We start from the raw sequence: 18,281 nt of genomic DNA, 5'->3' as shown, positions 1-18,281 counted from the left end.
GCTTTTTCTTTCAAACTCTGTATTTTTAAAAAACTAATTGCACATTTTATTTACTGCTTAGATTCCCTCTTTGAATTTGCAGTCTTTTTCAACTAACCTCTTTTCTGTTGCTATATAGGGAGGAAAAACTGTCATTTTCTTTTGCAACAGCACCAGGTAGTAGTGCAGTAAAACTCAAGAAGCACTTTTTAGTCTTCCAGCTGTACTTTTTCCCTTTACTTTTACTGATCCTCCTTTCTGCTCCTTCAGACATCTCGAATAACTAGTGATGTTTCTGAACACTTGCATTATCAGCAGGGAAAATCTGTTTACATCAGTGTCGCAGTTTTCCATTTAGTCCAAGACATGTTTGACTCTCACATATAAACAAAAACAATTTTTGTAGTAATTTTCTCCACATCGACTGGCATGGTTCTTTTTTGGACAGGCATGATACCACTGCAGAGTAGTACTGTTAATACTGGATCTTTTTGTAATCTTTTGTTGACTTCACCTCCTGCCTTTCAGTAGAAGCTCAACATTTGTGCTGCCACTTCAGAGTCCTCGTGATACAAGGGCCTATATCAGATACTTGCACAATTTGTTTAATATGCCTTATCTGCAAAGGAAAAATAGCTTTATACTTCTGTTCAAGAATGTCCTGTGGGAGACCTTTTAGCTGCTGGCAACTCACCAGCTCATGATCAGCTATGGGGCTCTGACAATGCCAAGGCTGCTGGGGAGCTCAGATGCAGGATTATGGGAGGAAGCGCACCGGCGCCGGTGAGCCTGCCATGGTGGGAGCAGGCTGCTGGTCTGGTGTGTTGCTGGGCTCCCCAGGACTGCTGCTGCCTGCTTGCTATGAACCACCCCCAAAGGTCCCACACAAGACGGGTTTCTGGCCACGTGAAGCTCTTCAAATGGCTCCTAGGGCCATCCAAGAGACACGAACCACAAAGCCTAAAAGAGAAATTCTCGTAAATTAACTTTTTGTCTACAGCCCTTTGCAGAAACTGTTGAATGCTTTTACCTTAGCAAAGACCTGAGGCTGCCAGTTTCAGTTTTAAGTGCAAAGTAAATATCCACTCAGAACAGTGAATGTTTCTTTATTAGGACTAAGCTGTTTGCAATTATAAGAAAGTAAATACTCATTTTAGAAAACATACACAGCTAATTTCCACCTGCATCTGATTCAGCTGTGTGCCAAATACCTGGGTTTCAGCACCTACGTGTTTCCAGGATGTTTCCGAGAAATGAAAATTAATTTTAAATATATTATAAAAACAACAGGTGTCTGGGATTTTTTCATTTACGTTCATGTGATTACTGCAGGATAAATAGAAGGAAATTGGTGAGAAAAGTGTATGGAGAGCAATCAGGGAAAAAGGGGGGAAATTTTTAAGGATTTTATTATCACATCGGTGTTATACTTAATGAGTTTTAGTCATATCTATAAATATTTAATAATATAATAAAGTTTAATAATAACTACATAACGTAGGACTCTTACAGTTTTTTCTTCAGTCAAATTCGGACTGGGAGTTTTATAGTGAAGACATGAAATCTGTTTGCACTTTATGTCACACTTTTTTTGTACAGTTAGGTTATCTGCTATTACAATTAATATGCCGCATGTGCTTAATACCATAAATTGTCTTACCCTCCTGTTTGGAAAGTCAAACGCCAATTTTTATTTCCTTTCACAGCATGGTATCAAGTGTGGCTATTTTAATGGTGTTTTTCACAGATGATAAAAATAAAGCATGGAAGCTTTTGCTAGGGGATGCTTAAGTGTTTTCTATCAGGCTGAAAAGATTGTATTATGGCTGCAGTTTGCCAGCTTATTTTGGCCTAATAGATGGCATAAGAATGGAGAGGTGAAGAGAAGGGGAAGCCATGAAGGAGAAAAGAAGAAATAAACAGATTTAATCAAAGGAAGAGAGAGAAAGGGAAAGAAAGAGTGCCTAGCTCAAGGTATGCTTTTGGATTAACAGATATTTTATAGAGAAAGAGGCTACACAGCTCAATCATCCTTCTTTGGTGAGGGAGTGAAATGTATAAATATGTAAAATGGTGGTGACTGCCCAGTCCTTAGACATTCTTGTGCCTGTCTACTCCTTTCATGTGATGGCAGCATCTGTTTCCTTCTAATAGATGTTCTTCCCTTGCATATCATAGAGCTTGTTAAAGGTTGGCAATAGAGGTAAATGTGGAAAAATTAGGGAGAATTTTAGTCGAAAGTTTGAAAATATGAAAGGTGTTTACCTCCTCTAATGGCAAAAGATATTCTATGTGTGTATAGAAGAGGAGAGAAACTCTAAGCAGAAGCTTTTGATTTTCCTATGACAAAAGGCATCAAAGCAGTGAAGATAAGTTGAATGTGTTTCTTCGTTATCTGCTTTCATATATATATATTGAATTTGATTTATTGGGGCAATATTTTGCATTTGTTTTATTATATGACCTGTAGGTTTAATGTAACCTTACTTCTTTTATCATTTTACTCTCTCTAATTGGATGGACACCTTTTGTTTTACAAGCCAAGCATATCTGAATCTCTGTCATGTTGGAAGTATTTGCTCTCCCTGAGATTAAAAAAAAAAGAAAAGAAAAGAAAAGAAAAGCAATGATATAACATAAGACTATGGAAGAATTCCCATGTTTAGCTTTCTTTCTAGCCTATACACAGTTCTAGGCTATCAAATATATGATGAGCAATCCTATATTGCTAGATGAGCAATCGGTGTATAAGCCGATTGAAACATAGTTGAGAGTTGACTGTTGTTATCACTTAACATATACCCAAATTATAAAGCTTATTCCTAATTCATATTAATTAAAAGATATGCTTCTGGGATGACAGAATCACCTCTGGGTCTTGTTCTCGGTGTGCGTTTCTGACAGTGCATCTGCATTGTCTTCCTTAGTGATGCCTCAGGGGAAGTTTGAGTTCACTGAACTAGTGGTCTTGAGCTGGCAGGGGGCTGAGCTGGGTTACACAACAGTTTGCTCGTGTAATGGATAGAGAAAGTCAGTATAATACTGAGTTTTCTTGCTGGACAAGTAACTTATTTTGGAATTAAGCCAAAGCTTGTCAGTGTGTAAATGCTATGGACAAAAGGGACTGGAAGATAAGCTTGGTCTTTAGCTCACATGTCTGCATAGATATATCTACAAAGTGTAACAGTATTATAACGCGGAGGTAAAAATACCAAATACTGAAAAGTCTGAAAATAACACTCCCTTACCCAATTAAAAAGTAATATGAATTGATGTATAATATCAAAAATGGCAACAATGGCACACTGCTAGGAAATAGCAATTCTATTTTTTTATGGTGAAAGAGAGGAAACTCAAGATCCAACTGACTTTATTCCAGGGCATTTTAACAATTCAAGAGAGAAAATCTCAAAATTATCCGGAAAACTAAAAATATCTAATCTGAAGTTTTCCTGAAAACAAATAAAAAATACCACCTTCAACTGCTTGCATCTGAAAAGGACCTTTGTGACCATTTCTAGTCTACCTAAAGACAGTTGGTTTTCCTATCTGACAAGTGTTTTCAGAATTGTAAACTGATAATCAATTATTTTTGGCTAGGGTCAGCTGAGATAATTTTGAAAGATATTGTTTCTTTTTTTAAGCTTTCAGATTTTATTTTCCTGTTTTCTGGCATCAGCTATAACTTGAAAGATTTTTTTTGTTAAATCGAAAGGCAGCAATGTTAATTAAAAAAAGTCAAGAAATACATATTAGTGATTGTTAAAGAACTTTACCATCAAATTTGTGGAGTTCTGTGATTTCATACAGTTGATCCTTTTTAGGATCACGTTTTATTTTAATAAATCTGTGGGCAGTTTCATTTATAAGTAAGTTTCTAATTATTCCTAAACTGAACACATAGCTAATCTTGCTTACCACGGGACAGAAACGGAGGTTCACACATCCTGCCGTCATAGCTGGGTTGTATACCCTCACCATTTATAAAAGTGGTCTAAACTAGACAAGCTTTGCACTTCCAAAATCTTTGCCACATTAAAATGTAAACGTAGCATTTTTCTTTTCATTTTTTCACTGATTTTTGGAAAATCGAGTAATTCTTTCTTGTACGTTGTATCATGAAAAGCTCACCACGAAGACGATTCACATGCTGTATTGCAAAACATAGAGTGGAACTTAAAAAACCCTTTATGTCTTTAGGATACTGTTTCCTGGAGGAGGGGGAGACTATGAGCAGTAGCAGGAATTCCCGGAACTCTCCCTTGGGTCTGGTGGAATCTAGCCTTCTCAGCAAGGGTGCTCCAAAATTCTTTTTTTTCTTCCTTCATGACACTTGGGGAAGAGATGGCTAATGAGAACGCAATAGAATTGTTTCTCATCACAGAGAGTGGGAAGAGAAATTGCAATTTCTCTGGCTCATCATTCGCTGGGATTTACCTCTTCCCTCACCCTCCACTGCCGTAAGTGATGGCTATCTTTTTTTTTTTCCCTCTCCTCTCCTTTTCTTTTTTTCCTCTCTGAGGCTGTGGGACATTCTGAAGGCAACGTATGTCTCCGTATGTCCGCTTCATAAGCGTATAGAATGTAACTAACAACAGACTCGTGGTCTTGACTTTTGTCCCGTCAGAACTAAGAACAGGCTGAATTTCAGTGCAGACTATTCAAGTTATCTGCTTGTAGGGTCTCGGTTGCTGGACTGCATTGGTGCTTCCTGACCTAGATTAACTAGTTGATCTGATTGCACTAAGGAAGGTGAGGAAATTCGCACTTTGGTTTTCACTTCGTATTATAAGTGCCTTCTGGAGCTGTTAACTTGCTTTGTGACATTGCTAAGTATGTTAAACTCTGGATTAAGAGAAGGATGGTAATTTTCATCTTAGCCCGGGGTAGAAAGAACACAGAGAATTTTTAGTGGGAAGGTACAAACCACTGCAGCTTCCACTAAGACAAATCAGTTCTCAGCTTTTTTCCTTTATAGCTGCTTCAGTGTTAGCATTCTCTGCATGCAACCAAATATTAAGATGGGAGTAAAGTGATAAGTAAGTTACGATAAGTAAAGTAAGCTACGATAGTCATATTATTCCCATCACTGGAAAGAATTCAGACGAATAAAAAGCCTTTGAAGGGAGCTCAATCTAACTACAAAATCTGCAAAGCCACAAAGGGATTTATAAAATTGCTATTAAAAACTACCTTTTTGTTTCATATTGATGAAAACTGTGCATGTTCTGTAACAAAGCTAGACTTTTTTTTAGCAAATTCCTATCTTACTTTTAGAAGCACGCTTTATAGTCACCAGAAATTCTGCCCCTGACTAGTCAGGTAAGTGCCCACTAATGTCGAGAGGCTTGGGATGAAGGAACACATCTTTTAAGATAGTTTCAGAACACATGCAGCATAGACAAAAATCAAATAATGTACTATCATAGGATTATATAAATTGGATTTTTTTATTTATTTATTTGTAATAGGAATGCATTTAAAGCACCTTTCCAAAAATCAAGGGTAGATAAGTTTATCAGATTTTTTTTCATTCCAGCATACACTCTGTGAGATCTCTAAAAAACGTAAGTGTATTGTATACAATTTGCTGATTATATCCTACTGTCTGGGCAGCTTTTGTCCTGATGTGCAGTAGTGTGTGTCAGAGAAAGAGACACTTCCAGTGGCTAGAAAGGTTTAAGAGAAATATGTTCTTTAAAATGCACCGAAATGCTTAGAACACTTGTAGCTACATGTTGAGTTTATTCCTAGCAATGTTATTCTAATGCAAAAACTAATATGGAAAGCTTCAGAGAGAGTACAGTTATTTTTTTACTTGTGTTTTCAACTTACAGCTACGTCTTGGCCTATAAGGAGTTAGAAATGGAAAGGATGGTAAATCCTAAGTCAAAGAAATTCGTTTGCCCCAATCACAGACACAAAGGAGTGTTGCAGCAGCATTACCATTTCTTATCTTCTGTTTAAAATAAATAATCCCCTAGGTTTTCTGGACCTTTAACGGAGGCTAATAGACCTCAGTTTTCAAAGAAAGCCCTTCCTGTGCGAACAAAAGCTATCCGTGCAAATAACATATTTGTATCACATTCTGGTAATGGTGGATCGTTATGCATTGAGGACACTTTGCAGCCTTTGAAAAATGAAGACCTGATTCTTGCTTCTTCTGCGGTCAGTTGTTTATACCACTGTCTCAGCTGAAACAGTCCTGGAGGTGTAATATTGATCTTTACTACTGGGTACTACCAACTCCTATTGAAGAACACTTTGGTATTGCTGGAGGAAGAAAAAATGTGGAAATGAGAGTAAAGTTATGAATTTTCACAGCATATTAAAGAAAAATCTAGTCATGAAAACAGTAAATATCCAGAGGTAGTGACGAGTCCTCAGGTTTTCCACATGTATTACATGCTTCAATTATAACATTTAGCTCTAATACTTTATACTTTGGTTGAATTGGTATCCTCTGCATTACATCTTTTAAAAAAAGGAACAACCAGTCTTGGTATACTGTCAAGCTGCTACCAGCAAAAGCAAACACCCTGGTGACAGGGAGGAAAAAGGTTAAAAGTAAGAAGACTTGCAGGCAGGAACAAAGGTATGAGCATTTGCTTTGAACCCGGGAATCTCTCATGCTGTGCTGCAGTGTATCACAGGTGTAGGCCACATGAGCAGCGGGAAGAATGTGACTGTGAGGAGTGTGATGACAGGTCCGAGTCTGTTCTGCATTTGTCCCATCATGCACTGGTGCATCTGTTATACATTTATGAAAGTGTTGATTTTTTCTTGCTTTCTCTCTCTCTCTCTTTTTTTTTTGAAAAAGATATTTAAACAAATTTAAGCAAATATTGAAACAATATCCTACCACCGGTGGAGAAACTCTTTGAACTAAAGAGATGCAATCATCTGAGCCATAGAGAAGTAGCACCAATGGTCCCTTAGGGCTGCTGTGCTAGGACTGCTCTGGCCTCTACGTGTCTTCTGTTTTCAAGCAAAATCAGCCACAGAGTAATGACTTGACAGCACATGCAAAGTGAAAGTACTCCTGAAAAAAGCTGTTCTGATGGCTCCAGGAATGTGCATCTTCTGCTCTGCTAATGGAGTTGCAAGATGCTAACAAGTTAGCTGAGGGCAGAAAGGGTGCACTTAGCAGGTGCCCTGAAGGCTGAGATCCACCACAACCATCTCCCAACAACACACAAGTTTGCCTCTGTGGGAGAGTAGGCTGTGTAGGGTGATGGCGCAAGGCTTGTCCGGCTTTACAGTGAAGGCATCCCACCCAAGAGCCATCGCTCGATACACCTGCCGTGCCATTTAGGCACTAAACTTTAGAGACAGACAGAAAAGGTGCATGTTTACAACCTGTATATGTGGATGTGTGATTTCCATCGTTTTTCATCTAGTGAGCAATTTTGCTAATTTCTATTGAACCAGGATAGTGAGAGACGTTATTTATTTTTAACAGCATCTGCAACATGCTAGACATCAGATAAATCACTGAATAGGCCTGGATCCAGACTCAGAGTGTTATTGTGTGAAAAAAAACAAAGCTAGACATGCGATATAGAAGGCACTTGCTCAACTTTGCAAACAGCAGAACAAAAGAAAATGAGGAGAAAGATGGAGGAAGAAATGGAAAGGAACGAAAGTGCTACCTGCAGTAGTAGTCCCCACTGGAAGGAAAAAAATAAAAGAGAAAGAAGAAACTATCTAGATTTTGCTGAGTGTTTTATTTTAAAGAATGCAGCTATGGTACAGATATGATGAACTATGAACCAAAAGGGTTAAAATAACCATCTTTTTAAACTGCTAGATAAACATTAAAATACTTGCAATTTTAAAAAGAAACAAAAAGTAAATAGCTTCCAAATATAGGGCTTACTTAACCTACAAAGCCAAGGAGGGCTTTTTGTGCAGCTGGCTCAGGATAATACTACTGGTAGCTTGGCTGGGTCTGAGCTTGTTGTTCTGAAACTGGGGATGTCTCCGTTATCTATGTTAGTATAGGCCATATTGCGTCGTGAATTGAAATCCATAGCTGTATAGGATTCTGGGCAGATTCTTTTGAGAGCAGTATCATGCTGTGGCAATAGTCTGCTGCACATGTTGCAGAAGCAGAAGGTTCTGAATGCCCCTTTGGCAGGTTTTTGATTCCTCCGTGATCTCCAGAAATCTGTGCAGCCAAAGGAAAGAGAGGCCAAATTCAGGACTATGCAATAGCTGGTGTTGAGTCCTTGCCATATATGGATGAAAGGAATCATCTGTGCCTCAGATGTTTTTATTTATTATTTTGTGCTACAAGATGCCAAGTTAATCTGTAGTAATAACAAAGCTTTATTACAAGTGCAATTAACCTCTTCTAAAACTCAAAGTGATTTTTGAATGGCTTTGGTTCAACGAACCATTGGAGGTTTCCAGGCCTTGACTGTTAGCTTCCGTCTTTCGTGAAGGAAGAAGCTTCTGAATTTAGGAATCCACCAAAGGAAACTGCAAAATACATGTATGCATGATTGAGCTTCATTTAGGGTCTGGGACAGGGTAATCCACAGCCTTGTTGGTCTAAGTACTTTTGTTTTGTTGAGCAGAGCAAGCTAGGCCATGTAAGTGATTGGCCTAGAGTGGAAGGGGTTAATTGCCCAGCTGTTGAATTTGGGGCATCTGAGTTGGCTGTGAGTCAGGAGAGTGCAGAGAGGGAAAAACTATTTCGAAAATGTGAGAAAGAAAGACTTGTCTCCCATTTTAGAAAGAGGGAAAGAAGCAGCACGTTGCTGACAAGTCAGGTCATTCTGCTGGTCTCTGAATTTCTGTTTTTACTTTCTGTTTGAAATATAGAGTATTGCTGCATCTCTGCAGAAAGCTGTAATTTAGCAATCGGACCTACTGCTTAATTCCAGTGGGAAGGGCCGATCCTCCTGTTCCTCTGAATCCATAGGACACAGAAGCTCAGGTCCTCCACGGGGATCTCTGTCCTCTCCTTTTCTACTCTGTCTCTACTGTCTCCACCTGCATCACCATGGTTTTGTGGCTACCAGTAGAAAAAAGCCACATGAAATGGTGATGCTTCAAACAATGCATGAATAAAGCATTTGAGAATAACCTGTCTGAGTCTTTAATTTTTGTCAGAGAGCAAAAGCATAGGAACTGGTATAGGCAAGGCCCCTAAAACTGGCAATATGTGAACTGTAGGTGAAAGTATTTGGGACAGTGTTTTCATAAAATACCCAAAATACCCACCTACTTGTTGAGCAGTGAAGATCAAACAAAGCACTTCTTGCCCTCCCTTAAAAACCCACACACAAAACAAAACCTCAGACAGTACTGAAGTACAATCATTTCTATCTATCTTCCCTCTTCCATCCCTTCTTTCAACAACCTGGAATTATTCCTAGTCTCCATTCTATGCTGGAGTAATTTTTCCCTTTTCATGTAATTAAAAAAAATAAATAGAAGCTTTTTTACTTAAGAAAGAGAAAGGGAGACTAATTTGCCTTCTAAATGTATCATTATGGAATTTTTCTTTCACAAGGAATCCGTCTCCTCCATTAGAATGATTAAAATCATTTTAATGTAGTGCCAACTGGGGAATTCTTGCCTTCCCTCAAAGAACCATTGTAAATACTTAATCTCCTCTGTTTATATTATTCCCATGTAGAAGGCTGCTTTTTGTCTCTGGACCTGCTAAACCTTTAGAGATATATCAGCTCTTTCATCTTTTTCCAGTGCTTGTTTTAGAAAAGGATTAGATCTGACTGCGAGTAGGGTAGGGCTCGCTGCTCAAATGATAAGGTTATCGAACTCCTAGCCCTTCTCCTTGCCATCACTTACTTTCACCTTGTTAAGTCAAGTTGCATGTAGTGTTTCTTCTGTTCTTTTTTCCTCCTCTGGGATAGTAGTCAAAAAAAGATTTTTTTTTTTTAAATCTTTACCAATGATCTCTAAATATAAAAACATCCCCCTCCGCCCTGGCCTTTTGACAGCTGGCCTTTAGCATAGGAAATAGTGGATTGCTTTAACAGCACTATTACTTCAACGCTACCCTCCCTTTTCTTCCACTTGCTGCCTCATTCTTATGCTGCCATAGCTCAAATGTGGACTACCTCATCGTTAGAGTGGTGAAACAAACAGGAGCTAAAAAGTTCGTACCGGAAAAGCACAGTACAATATCCAGTACCAATATCACCTTCCTGACAGTATCAAGTGGTGGGCCTTCCCGGGTAAATGACATTTTGCCAGGTACTAAGCATGCTCTAAAGGTGGTTGTTCCACTGACGTCTCATCATCTACTCATCAGCCTGGATTGGATCTAATATACATTATAATACTATATATATTCTGTATGATTTTATCCTTACTGTTCCTTAACCAGGACTTTTTGTCTCATCCTGAAGTTATAAGCTTTATCTGTAGTGGGTCTGTGACTTATCTACTTAAAATATTAGCTTTACCATCATCAAATGGTAATACTGCTCATTTTTTCTGTTTGTTTTCCAAAGCAATATCCCTTTGAGCTGACAGCACAAAACGTCGAATGAGCCTGTGAATGTGAGGGAATTCATCCTGCAAATATGTAGAGAGGGGAAGACTGACCTAGGGCTAGTGGGGCCAATTGTCCCCTAAATGTGATATTCGGTACCCCTTGAGGACTGCCCTGCACTGCTACTACAGCTCTCTAAGGAACGTGCAATAGAGCATTACTAGGGCATAGGAATCCCATTTTTTACAGGGAAATTAAGGTTAGCATATTTTGTGCCTGTCCTCTATCTCATGGGGCAATTCACCAGTAGACGATTGTGATTTGATGGTGTTTTCATGCCAATGACAGTGGAAAAAGTAAGTGAAGCACTGTGGTTTTTTTTAAGAAGACTACCTAAAGATGGCACACAAACAGCTATCCTTTTCTCTTTAACCATTGTCTTAACTAATTCTCCTGGAGCGGAAAGGCAGAAGATGAGTCCAGAAACTCTTTAAGAGGACACGCTGCTCAAAGGTTATAATTAAAATTTTATGAAATAGAGTTATTTTAACGTGGTTCCAGTTGGAACCTAAACATAGAGATGCTCATGCTTCTCACTGTTGAAATTTTAAGCTCGTATCTCCAGAGAGTCATGATGCAATTAGAATTTATAAATAGATTCTCAGAATGGCATTATTAATCTTTTTTGACTTACGTTAGCCTTTGCAGTTGACTTATTAAATGTTAAACATCAACTTCTCTATTACATTACTTTAAAAAGCAGTTAGTATGTCTTGCTATGAAATTTTCTGTGGGGGATTTATAGGTGACACAAGTAACTTACTTAAAAAGATACTATCTCTTCGACTTAGATGTTATATATAGCGTGTTTATTGCTGGTCTCATTAGATATTCTTTGTGCAGCACAGAATACCTAATCAATCTACTCTTTCTCCATTAAGATTACTAGATTTGTTTTTCATTGAAATCAGTTGTAACTGAAAAGAGTCTTAATGGTAAAAGCCAAACTTAAAGTTGTGGAAATGTTGCCAAAGACAATGTGTTTTTGTCAGGAAATCTTCTGATGCCGTGTGGATGATGAAGCTCTGTAGTGCAGAACTCCTTTAATAAGTATTGAAATACATAATCCTCTACAGATGCATTAATTTCATAAGATAAACATGGTTTCTAAAATATTTTAAGGCCACAAATAAAGATCAGCTTGATGACACATCCTGCAAGAACAATGGCAAATAAAGCAAATGCTAGCACAAGTCTGAAGTTGCAAAGAAGTTCCCTTTCCCCTTGATCAAATTTTTTAAATGTATCTTTTGCTATAATGTTTCCTTCCACCAATATTTATAAATCCAATTATTATATAGAACTGTGGCTTACTTCTAGGTGCTTCTCTTTCCAATCAGAGATTAAAGACCTATAACAAATTCTGTTGCTTGCTTGACACTTTGAGTAGCTGGCATCTGTGTTCGCTGTGATGTTCTAAGGTTGTACTGCCAAGGGAAAAAATATGACATGCATCCTTGTAAAATCTGTGCTGCTTTCTTTGGCATTCCCCTCCTTAAGGGCCTGCATCCATGTGGTAGTTCTGCTTTGTTTTTTTTCTAATTACTAGCAGCTGAGAGAGATTGTGTCCAGGAGGAAGAATTAAACCAGCTCTAACAGGTGCTGCAAGGCCAAAGCTCTTATGCAATAACATGTGCAAAATGAGATGTTCTCTGCACCTGAGCCCTGAGTGATCAAATGAAACAAACACTGGAAAATGAAACACAAGACCACTTTGTGTAAATGCCCAGAATTTCCAAAGCACTGTGGTTAAAGAGGTGTAAGAAAGAGCATTCTACCTTTTTTCCTTTTTTTAATAACTCCATTCTCTTCCCCCCACCCCCCAACTCCAGGAGTCTATTTGATCAAATGAACTGAAATCTATTGTCTGTTAGGGGCATTTCTACCACACTGCAAGCTTTTACAGTGCCCTGAAGAATATGTAAATCTCTCCTGAAATGCGTCCGTTAATTGGCTCTTCATATACTGCAGGGATCATGGAAGTGGGCAGCTCAACCTCATGTTCCTGAAAACTACTTAAGAACCTCTTTCATGTGGAAAATTTTACGTGAACATCACTAGTTATTCAGTGAAAAATATTTAGAAACAACTGAAATGTTTATAACAGGTTATAAACAGTAGAGAATGCCTTCTGCACTTTATAGTCAGAATGGCTGTATATGTCACTTATATGAATTTGAGATTATTTCTTTTAAAGTTTTCTACAAACAAGGCCCCGATCATAAAAGTGGACATAGTTTTGACTTTATTTATTGCAAGTTATGCATAACATGTAAGTTATAGTACCTGTAGCTGTACATTGGGATTTCTAGTAATATCTTTTTAGACAGATGTGTGCCTATACTACATCTATATGACTTTTGTATGTCACGTTTTGTAAGTCCACGCTGCGGAATCTCAGGCTACCTATGGAGTGTGTCAGGCTGCGTGGGTGCAATGTTTTCGCGGTTGGGCATGTGGACCCAGTCTTTGACATACGTGTGGATTATGGTGTGGACCAAGGCACCTTAACATGAGTCTTGCACCAGGAATAATATACACGCTCATGCGTGCATAATCACTCTGACTTTAGCTGTCATCTTAGAAGAAATCATTCTACATATCCTCCTGCTTACCCTGCACCCCCTGGTGAGTGCGATCCATGATCTGCATCCAAGGTCTGAGGCAGCCTTGCTGTATGGAGCCTTCCCTGGGGTGAGGGAGCTCAGATTGTATGTCATCAGGCTGGCATCTGTTTGATCCCTTTTGCCATATTTTGGCAAAAAAGTAGGGAGTCAGAGGATGGGAGAGCGCAAATCAGCACAGAGAGGGGAACTGGAGACTTTGAGTGATGGGAAAGGGCTGCTTTTCCACACTTAGATGCTCATATGCTTTTGCATATGGTCATGTCTATTCATGCTGTTGCCTGTTCCTAGCTGTGCAGTTTAGGGCTGTTGTGACTTGCTGAGCATGGAACTGGAGCTGTAGTGCAAATTAGACTAAATTACAGCAATAAACTGTAAATGCACTGAAAAGAATGTGACTTTTTTTTCTTTTTCTGATCATGCTGAAAACTTTTGGCAATGATTTTCCCTTTCCCATTAGCTCAGATATTAACCTACTTCCCTAACACATGAGAGGTTCAGTAGACTTGAATCTTAACCTTTCACCTACCTTTTAAAATCTAAATTCAGTTTCTGTGATAGAAAACGCTGACAGCTGTCTCTGACCAGGCTCACTGCCCAGGCACAAGACACAAGATGAAAGAGAGAGAATGGGGGCTGGTGGGATGCAGGCTGGGGAGAGTGAGACAGAAAAGAAATGATTATTTTCTGGGAAGGGACCAAAATAATAATGAATTAGGGAAACAAATAAGGGGGAAAGAAAAGGAAATAAAATAAAAAGGAAAATAAATGTACGTAAAACCTAACTAACAGAAGCCAAATAGCTTTATTTCCTGTCATGCCCTGAAGACTACTATTCTTTAGCTGCAGCAAACAAACAAACAAGGTAAAGAACGTCCGAAGAGAGGGTACTTTAGTGAAAGGCTACGCAGGGGGAGTACCTGCTCCAGGATGTTACACAGACTTTAACTTTTACGATGACTGCACTACAATGGGAAAACATGCCATTGCTTGTTCCCATTTACTGTTATTGCTTATTTCCGTTTGTTGATCCTGGATGTTGGGAACTGTCGGACACAAGAGTGTAGCTTCAGTGTCGAACTGCAGTAAGCATCTCATTAGCGTGGTGCTGTAGGACCACATCAGTATAGCAAAGCAGAAGGTCTGAGGCCTGTACTATATCTGTTCATGTACGGCAGGTACTTACGTGGACTTAACTCTGGCCTGATCCCGTAAACTAAATGCTCGTTAGTACCTCAAATGTATGAATGAGATGTGTTTCTAGAGCAGATCTTTGCATTCAGTTTCATCTGAAAGGAATAAAATTCACATGCTCCAAAGCAACTTTGTGAAGTGAACCAAAACATAGTAACTGGTAATACTTAAGAGACTGGCTTCAAAAGCACAGTTCTGATTCAATTAAAATGCTAATGTAGGTATACCTCTTGGTTTCCTCTGGAAGCAGCCGTGTGCACCAAAACTGCTCTGTCAACCAAACCAGCCCATAGTAAATGGAGACAATCAGGGGTTCTTTTCAGAACTACACTGCAGCCCTGAGATGAATGCTAATATAGACAGAGACAATGAGCCCAGCCTCCACACAAGGAAGAGACCCAAAAGAACAGAAAAGTATTGGTTTTTAGGTGGAACTGCTGCTGTACTGTCACAGATGAATACAAAAATGACTCTACTGAGAGAGGAGAAAAGGGAATGTTTGGGAGTTAAGGAACAATAACTGGGGAAAATTGGCAACAAAAAGTAATTTTTAAATTAACAATAACCTCGTGTTAAGTCTTTTATTTTGTTGATGTTTGCTTCAAATATATGTGATCACCTGAGAAATTTCATAACTTCCAAATGAAACATAATCCTATAATAAAATAATCTAAATCAGAAAAAAATCCTATTCTGTTGTTTGCTACGGAAGACTACATACCTGGGCACCTGAACTGTATTTTTTACATACTATATTTTTTCAGAGTGTACTGAAGAATACGATTCATAAATGAAAACTGACTGTTAGACAGGATACTGTGTGCTCTGCTTTATAATATATTAACAAAACAAGTGACTACAAATTTGGAAATAGATTAAAAAAGAGCCAAGTAAGTAATAAGGAGGAAAGTAATATTTTTAGAAGATTTGTTTAGTAAGTTTGTGGACTGCAAATAAAATGAACATGAAAGGCAGATACTACTGGGATGGCAAGGTCTATGGCATTCTTTTCATTTTTAAACAAAAGGCTTAGTGAGCAGAAGAAAGTGCTGTTTCAATGCAAAGTTTCCTCCCACATTTTTATCTTATAAAAGATAAGCTTGTTAGCATTTTCCTCAAAGGCTGCATCAATAGATTCTTCTACTTTCCTCAACTTACAGGAACTCAATATTTTGGAGAACTGCATTTGAGACCCATGATGCTTGGCTGAAATTGAAAGATGGCGATTAGGCAGAAAGCCCCTATGTACATGAAAACACACAGAGACCTTAACTGAATGAGTCTCTACTTACAGAATCCGGTTGAAAAAGTATTGCTTTAAAATTGCTTTCATTTACAAGAACTTGGAAAGGCTTGCTTACCTTAGTGGTATCCTACATTGCTGTCCCAGATGACAAGGCAATCTGTTCTTCTCTTAAAATGTGCCATCTGTGGCAATCTGTGTCAAAATCCCTTTAGAATGCAAGAGTCCCTGAAGTCTCTGCTGAATGCTGTTTTCATGGTGTACTGGCATCCTAACAGGTCATGGTAAAAGGCCAGTGATAAAGTTCTCTGACTTAAATCCTCTGCCACCGGAATGAAATTGTTCTAAGCAGTGCGTGTATTAGAAGTCTGGTTTATCAGAGAGTTAGTGATCAGCTGTTAACGAAGGTCTGTGATCTGCTAGTACGGTCAGATAGTCTCTTGAAGGAAGCAACAAGGTTATCATAAAAAAGTGAAGTCCCTCCCTCCCCCACCTTCTCCAGAAACTCTTTCTCCAACTTAAAACTGTAGGAGCTACAGCAGGAGCTTGGTATGGTATGGATGGGATTTGCCTTCCTGCCTGCCCCATTGCTCCTGAAGGAGGAGCTCTGTCTCCTACATGCCAGGAGAGGACTGAGTGAGAACCTGGGGCTACAGAGTCAGGGTCTGTGTTTTGACTGTCCTCAGCCTAGGGAAACGATGCACAGAAACCCTCTGTTAACAGTTAAATCCCTTGCCTCTTCCGAAGAGGTCTTAACCCATAATACATGTAACAGTGATTCTATGATAATTTCAAATTTGGGTGGCTAGAGTTAAACAAATATTCCTATGCAAAAGGTCAGCCTAAGGCCGCAAAGCAGCTGAATCCTGCATTATCCTTAGATGGAGAGAGGAGACTTTCTAAATCTTGTTATCAGAATATAACGTGGCATTTTCTGTCCCCAGAGAGCAGTGGGAACCAGCTACGGCTTCTGCCTGTCCCTTACCGGAATATGGCCTTGAAGTAAAAGGCCATTTTCCTCTTGCCAGGTTTTGGCTGACTGGCACTTCACCCTGTGCACAAACTAATGTGTATTACATCCCATGAACCTAGCTTGCATTCCTTTCACCGTTGCTTTGTAGGACATAGGAATTATTTACAGTAGCAGATACTGGGATATTGGTTTTATCTGAAATTATCGGAGTAAGTCTTCACATTTTCTTTGAGCCTTTCCTGCAGTGGCCCTAATTAATGAGCTGTTCGCAAACTGATTTCTGATGACTTGCAAGATGAATAAACAGCTCTTAATTTTACTCCTTTTCTTTCAATTTAACTCATAGTTTAGTTTAAGAGATGCAAAATGACTTTCCAGAATTAAATTTTAAACACCTACCTTGACTGGAATAGATACAACCTCTCAGCAAAAATATCTTCCGTAAAAGCTCTAGCCTACCTCCCTGAAACCTCACAAAAGCTCATGCTTAATTCCACCTAGTTTAAACTCTATCTCATGCAATGTTATTCTACAGGGATTTTGTGGAAACAGACATATTTATCTCATTTCTTCATTTCATTCAAGTGTTAAAAAGAGTGTAATATAGTTTTCTACTATATAGTTTCCAAGGCCTATAGAATTTGTGTTGGGCTGCAGGTCATGAATGCAGGTCATTTGTGATGTTTCTGTTCTCCTGAAATATTTATTGGTGTCCTGTTGTCAAAAGCCTACAGTACTATTAAGCCTCTAACGATTACCATTGATCTCTCAGCTGACAAAGGGGTATCCCTCTAGGTGCATGTCTGACTGTTTGTCTTTTTATATGTTTTTTTTGGTCTGTCTAGATCATATGAAATATGAATCTTGAAAAATAAAATATGTTGGAAAAAAGTGAATTTTTTTCTTTCTTTAAAAAAACTATTAGCAAGCACATTAAACGATACCATTCGTGTAAGACATGTTTTCTGTGGAGACCTGCCATATTTGTTTCATATGAAGATAAACACACTTGTTTTTCTTTTTGTTCAATCAAATGCAGAAAATGTCTGATCATACCTCCTAAGCTTACCTCCTACAGCAGTGATTAATCCCTCCTTTTGAAATGCTTATATTTTTGCATTTCTATTGATAACTGTGATTAAGTTCTAGTTCTTCAAACGCTGTGTGCATGACAGCATTGACAGACAGAAGTAATTCCTTTGGTTTTAGTGGAACTGCCTGTACATCCTGCAAAAGTACTTGAATACTTGAAGGTTTTGTTGCTTTGTGAATTTGGAGGTATTTCAATCGTTATTACAGAGGACCCATATATTCTGAGGAAGAGGAAGAGAGTAAACTTCTCTTTAAAATGTGAATAATAAAGCATATGAATTTATTAACATGGAGATTTTAAAAGTATTGCAGCCAAATACATCACTGCTCAGATCCCCCTTTCAATTTTTCCTTGTCCATGCTGTGTCACAAAGATTCTTTTACTGGTTCATAGAACTTTTGGCGTGGTTGGGTATGATGTTATATTTAGTGCACAAACATGAGTTATGGATAAAGAGTTAGGAAAAAGGTTAAGCTATGCTCACTCAGCTGTATCACTCTTGAAAGGACAAGATAAACTCCTGCAGGTCTAGATAAAAATTTCCAGTTTAAGAGTCATGGAGTAATATATTGGTATGTATTTTATAAATATTTAATTCAAAACAACCTAATCACAGAGTCACTCATATGAGAAGGGCACTCAGG

The 18,281-nt window shown here is 38.5% G+C and overlaps 1 long non-coding RNA gene across 4 annotated transcripts in view; it reads left to right on the top strand.

Annotated features, from left to right (window-relative positions):
- LOC104139473 (uncharacterized) overlaps window positions 1-18,281 on the top strand; it is a 213,816-nt gene that overhangs the window by 75,099 nt on the left and 120,436 nt on the right. For 2 of the 4 annotated variants that reach the window (XR_011135175.1, XR_011135174.1), the window contains exon 1: window positions 3,813-4,439. The exons of the other annotated variants lie outside the window; for them this stretch is intronic. This is a non-coding gene — a long non-coding RNA (uncharacterized lncRNA). Of the gene's footprint in view, window positions 1-3,812; window positions 4,440-18,281 lie in introns of those variants that run through there. 4 annotated transcript variants of the gene reach the window in all.

The sequence above is a fragment of the Struthio camelus genome, chromosome 1 (assembly GCF_040807025.1).
Source record: "Struthio camelus isolate bStrCam1 chromosome 1, bStrCam1.hap1, whole genome shotgun sequence".
Lineage (NCBI taxonomy): Eukaryota > Metazoa > Chordata > Aves > Struthioniformes > Struthionidae > Struthio > Struthio camelus.
The sequence above is the reverse complement of the archived record's forward strand: the minus strand, read 5'-3'. Positions and strand labels throughout refer to the sequence as shown.